Genomic DNA, 6999 nt, shown 5'->3' with positions numbered 1-6999 from the left:
AAGTTCAAAACTCTCCTTTTCTTTATGAACTCAGTATTCTATTCATGATGCATTATTAAATATATGTGTGCAGCTTTGAAATAGCAACAAATATGTTAAAAATGTTATGTCTTCTTATTTTGCATTTTAAAGAAAATATTATCAGCAAATCAGTCACTATTAAGAATCTATATTACTCTGAACAGTTTTTATGAACCTCACTGCAAGAATGATTCAAAAAGTAGAAATAAAGAATATAGCAAATATGTTTGTTGGGTTTAGGTATTATTTATGTTCAAAAATATAAGTAATTAAGTACATGAATAATCAAGATATAGGTAAGTACAAGTTTGAATAATAAAAACTATAAATAAGAAAGATAGTGGTTCTGTTATGAATTTGAGAAAAGTTAAATAATTTCTAAAATGCTCTATTTTTCAGTGAACATAGCATTTCTTAATGTATGGCTTGAATTGCATTGAATAAATCATTGTTTCCTGAAATGGGTGCACATGATGAAGAGAACGTATTTTAGAAATTGAAAAATAAACAATCATCTTCTTGAACTTGTACTTCAAACCTCCTTTTAAAAAGGAGATAATCAGAATAGAATATAGTACCACCAACATGGGACATGAAAGAAGATTGGTTAATAGTACAGAACAAAGAAAATGAAGGAATATAATCCCATGGCAAATTAATTTTGTTCTGTAAATGCTTATTTCCATATTTTACTTGTCAGGTACTCCTTTAGACACTAGATACACACACACCTACATACCCACAAACCCATACATATTTTGTGGTGCTGGTATTTAAAGTCAGGGCCTAGCATTTGTCAGGCAGGCACTCTACCACTTGAGCTATGTACCCATCCATTTTTGCATTAGCTAATTTTCAGATGGGGTCTCACAATTTTGCCTCAATAGGCCAGGTACAAGATTCTCCCATTTATAACTGCTATGTAGCTGGGAAGACAGATGTGTGTACCATACTCAACTTTATTTTTCCCTTGCTCACTTTGAATTATGATACTCATGATTTCTTCCTCTTGAGTAGCGGGGATTACAGGTGTGAGTGAACATGTCCAGCCTAGAGATATATTTTTGACATATCACTACTTCAATTTGATAACAGATTCTTCTTGGGAGGTCTGTTTGTTTTGTTTTGGTTTGGTTTGGTTTTTTTAGTGCTTGGGATTGAAGCTAGGGCCATGTGCAGGCTAGCTACTAAGCCACATCTCTGTCCTGACTTTTTTTTGAACAACAAACTCAGATTATAGTTCTTTCATCTGCATTGTTTCCCCATCAGTCTCATTTCTATACCTATTCACATAATATCTATAAACCTTCTGTACTTCGCACATTTTTTCTTTAGTGAGTCTGGAAATTTCCTTTTTGTTGTTTATTTGCTTGATTTCTCTTCAGTTCCATTTCACTAAGGTTCTGCTCTCATTTATAGGCTTTCAGTTGCTACTTTGAAAGCAATTGATTTGTGTTGATGGTAGAGTAAAATTCTCACTATTTTGTGTTTCCCTTTTCCTTGAACAATGGCCTCAAAATTCCTCTCCACCTTGGTGTCTTTCTGATGTCAATGCTGAGAATAATTTCCATGTATTTTATTTGGCTTCTTTTTTAGTTCTCAGTAATCAAGTTGGTTGATATGGCATTCTTCATTGAAAAATTATAGATACAGCTGATATAGATAAAGATACAGACATGCCATTTAGGTATTATTGCAGGTTCATCTGAATTAGATGAATTCTACTCACTATTTTATTCAAGAAGTGAATGCTATGTTGTTCTTGTAGGGGCATACCTGTAATCCTATCTTTGACCCTTCTCAACAAATATGTAGAGCATGGTATCATGCACGTGTAATCCCAGATCCACGCATAGAAAGATTGCAGTCTGGGACAGGTATAGGCAAAAATGGGAAACTTACTCACAAAATAACTAAAGAAAAAAAATAGATGGGGATGTGGCTAAAGTGGTGGAGTGCATGCCTAACAAGTGCAAAGCCCTGAGTTCAAATCTCAATACTGCAAAAAAAGTGAATTTTTATGATGAGCAGACAATAGAAACATCATTCGTCATTGAAAGGAACTTTAACCTGATTTTTTGACACATATTTTACTCAGAAAAATATGCTTTACTTAGGACATAATTCTTTAAAACTTCAACATTCTTCTCCTCTCACCTTCATTACTTAAAGTTTCAGGATGAAGGGAAAGGGAAAAAAGAGGAAAAGAGAGACTAATCTTTTATGATATCTGGGCTGGCTATTGAGAATGTTTACACTGTAATAAAATTGAACCCTACAAATATAAACAAACACAAAGCACTCTATCTACTGACTTCATCTTTCCTTCCAAGAGAAATTGTAACCAGATGATGAGATTTAATCCTAGAATTTTAAAAATGTTTTTATAAAAGAAATTTATATGTTTTATAGAGGCTCTTTTCATGAGCAGAATATTTCCATGTAAGAGTATTACAATCCATAGTTGACCCTTGAAAACATCTTATTTAACTATTCTTACATCCTTGAATTTGTACTTTGTTTTCTTTGACAGTATTCTTCTTCAGCTTTCATAAATCACTTTATTCATTAATGAATACATTAAGACAAAAATAAAATTTTCTAAAAATATGTAAGATTACTTACAGCCAAGTTAAGTTATAGAAGACTGTTTCCTTCAAGACTTTTCTCCTCAGTCATTGGCCACAGGTCTCTCAGAAGGTGTAGGAAAATGCAGGCACAGACTCAAAGCACAGCTTCCCCTTCAGTATTGTTGAAAGGGACTGTACATCACGGGACAGAGTTTTTTGTTCTCTTCCACCAATCAAACAGAGCCCAGAGAGAGTGACCTGGCAGGGTATCCATTTTAGACTGAAACCATTTTGATTCATTCAATTTTTTACAGTTAAGCCTCTTGCTGTTTGTATATAGTTGCTATCAAGGGTTCCACCATTAGCCATTTCACTTCCACTGCTAGATACATATCTCTGAGTGGCTTTGATCTATCTACCTTCCTGCTTATGGCTTCCCAAGTATCTAATTTCCAATCAGATTATTTTGCTGATTCCCATTTTCATTGCCAATGTATATGTTCTAAGTAAGCCAAACTCAACACATTCAAAGTAGGATACAGTACAATGCTTAAAAACTTTGTCATGTACATTTAATCTTAGCAATGTGAACACCACCACATTGAACCCACTCAAACCAGCAAAAGTACTCTCAAGTCAACTGCACACCATAAGGTTATTTAAGTTATTCCTCTTACCAAGTCTATTTTTCACTTTTATAAGTCATGACCTCAAAATTTCTTATTTTAAATGTTGATTTGCTCAAATACAGAAAGTGATAATAGAGATTTTGTAAAATTTAAGGTTTTCATGTTTTTGTTGTTGATTCTTTGCTTGTAATATTTAAATATATAATGAGTACAGACCATAAGATATTATTTGTGACCTTCAGTGATGTTTTTCTGCTTTCTTTGGCTTTGCCATCTCTGAGTACATTAGTGCCTAAACTGTATTCTAAGACAGACCTATCAAACATCTGCAGTTACAAAACATACCATGGTTATTCTTTTGTTTGAGACTGTATTTGTTCTTGTTCCCTCATCCTGCTTAGTATAGCTCTAATTTTTTTCTCAAGTTTAATTCAGTAACAGTCTTGCTTTTAATTTTGTGAGGTGACCACCTTCCTCTTATTTATTTGTTTTCATGTAAGGGCTCTTAACTCTGTTACAGAATCTGCTTGGTACTGGAAACATGAATTAAGCACCATAATTTCCTACTTCTGCTCTCATGGACTCCTTCAGATAATAGAGAATTTTTTCAGCACTTAATAGGTTAGTACAATTATCACTGTACAAACATGACTTAACAGATATCTGTGAATACTGTGAAAGACTTAGATAACAAACACTGTTTGTCTGTATTGATGGCACAGTTAAAGCTAATTGGATTATGAAAAGTAAACCAAAATATGAGAATATGGAAAAGCATTTCAGCAAGCAAAACAACAGGATTAAAGCTTGAAATCCAGACTATATTTGGTGCATGACTATAAGTTACTTGGGTTTGCTACACCACAGAATATTGTGTGACTGGAAATAACAAAATACAAGTCTAGAGAGTTAAGTAAAATTAATACAATTGTGATCTTCACATTAAGGGTCATAGATTCTATAGTGTTGATGGTACAGAAGAAAAAGTTTTCATGAAATTGGGTTTGAACCTGCATATTGTATTTTAAATAGAAGTATGAATGATAGATGAGAGGAAATAATATTTTTATATTAGATAAATGTAAAGGTTGAAGTACATGTTAATAAATTTATAGGACTGACAAAGTGGAAAAATCATCAATGAGTAATGAACATAGCTTAATATTGAAAAGATAGAATATTTTAAGTTAATTGTGGTGGCAGCAAGTAAATAGTAGCAAAATAGGAAACATTAAGAAAAATAAATGAGTAAGTTTGGAATATATTTTTTCGAGGTGAATAGAGATACCTGTTAGGCATACAGGAAGACATTGAAAATCATGTTACTATGTTACTAGTGATTTTATTATTATCAATTTAAGAACATTATATAGAGAAAAAAGTGAGTGCCAAAGACTAAAGGGCTTAGAGGAAGGTAAAGAAATGTATAGTGAATATAGACTTGTTCCTGCAAGACACAGATTAAATCCAATAAAAAGAGAAAAGACATAGTTTTATATTGGTAGATGACAAAAGGGAAGACTTTTGAATGGTAATCCACTGGGATATGTTCATGAATGAAATAAAATAGTTTGCTAAGTCTCTCTGACTGATTCCCTCTCTGTAATACCAGCTCTTTGAAGTCATATCTTTTTATGTCTTATGTTTCTATCAAAATACCTCTCAGCAGGGATTCAGTAAATGTATAGTTAATAAACTTTCCCTAATAACCAATGCCTTTTATGAAATATAAATAACTATAAACAGTAAATTATTATAGTATATCTGAATCATCATAAACACCTTTCATAAACCCACATTTACTTTGTGATGCCAAATTTTATAGGACAAACTAAGCTATAGAAACATGATTTTTGGAATAATTTTAACCAACAGATATTCTTCATTCTTTAATTTGTTATGGACTATCCTATAACTCTTAATTATGTAGATTTAAATAAGTTTATTATTTTATATCTGTGGTGCTTATGCACATACCCTCTAAATATCAGCTCAAAAGAAATCCAAATTAAAGGATTAATCAAAAAGAAAAGAAAAAGGAAAAAGCAAAGGGGAAAGAGGAAGAGGCAACAGCAACCAATTATTACATCATTAGATTGAATGTCTATTTTAAGTAAAATACATACAACAAAAATAGATGGACAACCAGAGCTTTATTACAGACACATAAAAACATTAGTAAGATGCTTTTAGTAGTATTTAAATCTATACCCATAATCTTATGATCTCTCAAAAACTAAATATGTATGTGCAAATTGTATAGCTTATTTAGACTTGCTAGCTTATAATGGTAAGAATAGCCATAAAACAAACATTAAATATTATATATATATATATAATGAAATAATTGAAACGTTAGATACACCATAATTTGTTACCAACTGGAAGAAAACTCTACTATAAAAATAATAATAAAAAGACTTAAAAATATATATATATATATACAAAATATAGTTCAGTTGAAAATACAGGCATTTAATTTTTCTATTTCGTTTTGCTATTAAATTCTTGAATTTCTCTTTATAGTACACTTTTTATGCTATTGGTGTCTGTGTTTGTCTAAATTCTGTTCAAGAACTTCAGCAATATTTGAGGAGTCCTTTTTCCCTGTATCTACTATGTGGTAATGTTAATTAGCTGCAACTTAATTCTAAATAACAAATGAGAAAAATGATACATTACTGTAAAATTCTTTCTTATAAAACATTAGTTATAGATACATAAATTTGTAAAATATTTATTAAATTGTAAACAACTTATTCCAATTTCTTAAGAAATTATAGTCACATTTTATTGAATATTTGAAGGTAAAATGAATTTGACAAATGATAAAGTAGATGTAGGATTTTCAGCTTGATAATAATTATCATGTGATAGCAATAAAGAGTTCCTAACCAGACAATATCCTTAAAATGTGGGCACATCTACATTATAGTAGAATTATAAGAAGTTATCTTTGTTGGTAAAATTCTCTTGACTGCAGTATATCTTAATTAGATAGTTTTCCATCCACTGGCTTGTAATCATGAGAATAACTATCACACAATAAGGATGGAGGAACAGGAAAATAAAAGAAGCTTAATTTGATAATAGCAAAAAAAAATACATGCAATTTTGACCAATAATTCAAATATGCACACATTACAAAACATATCATTTCATCATTCTTTTGGGTTTTCAACTGTCTTTCTATTCTGGGTATAGTATACCAGGACTATGAAGAGCTCAGGTACACATTCTTCCATAAAATGCCAAAAATAGTTCTTCCTACAGAAGACTTCATCATACATTACTATACAGACTTTCTTGGTTTTTCTACTGCTTATTTCTAAAGAAGAAAAACTCCGCATTTCAGAAATTTCTAGTTCAAGTTTTATTTACTTTTTTTTTCATTTTTCTTTTATTATTCATATGTGCATACAAGGCTTGGTTCATTTCTCCCCCCCGCCCCCACCCCCTCCCTTACCACCCACTCTGCCCCCTCCCTCTCCCCCCCTCAATACCCAGCAGAAACTATTTTGCCCTTATTTCTAATTTTGTTGTAGAGAGAGTATAAGCAATAATAGGAAGGAACAAGGGTTTTTGCTGGTTGAGATAAGGATAGCTATACAGGGCATTGACTCACATTGATTTCCTGTGCGTGTGTGTTACCTTCTAGGTTAATTCTTTTTGATCTAACCTTTTCTCTAGTACCTGTTCCTCTTTTCCTATTGGCCTCAGTTGCTTTAAGGTATCTGCTTTAGTTTCTCTGCGTTAAGGGCAACAAATGCTAGCTAGTG

At 31.7% G+C, this 6999-nt stretch overlaps 1 non-coding gene across 1 annotated transcript; it reads right to left on the bottom strand.

The window, feature by feature from the left end:
- Positions 1-2666: 2666 nt before the first annotated feature.
- Positions 2667-2870, bottom strand: LOC141413168 (small nucleolar RNA SNORA73 family). The gene has a single exon (XR_012437979.1). It is a non-coding gene; the product is annotated as a small nucleolar RNA SNORA73 family (small nucleolar RNA).
- Positions 2871-6999: the final 4129 nt, after the last annotated feature.

Source organism: Castor canadensis, chromosome 10, assembly GCF_047511655.1.
Source record: "Castor canadensis chromosome 10, mCasCan1.hap1v2, whole genome shotgun sequence".
In the NCBI taxonomy this organism is placed as follows: domain Eukaryota; kingdom Metazoa; phylum Chordata; class Mammalia; order Rodentia; family Castoridae; genus Castor; species Castor canadensis.
Note: the sequence above shows the minus strand (reverse complement) of the source record. Positions and strands in the feature narration are given on the sequence as shown.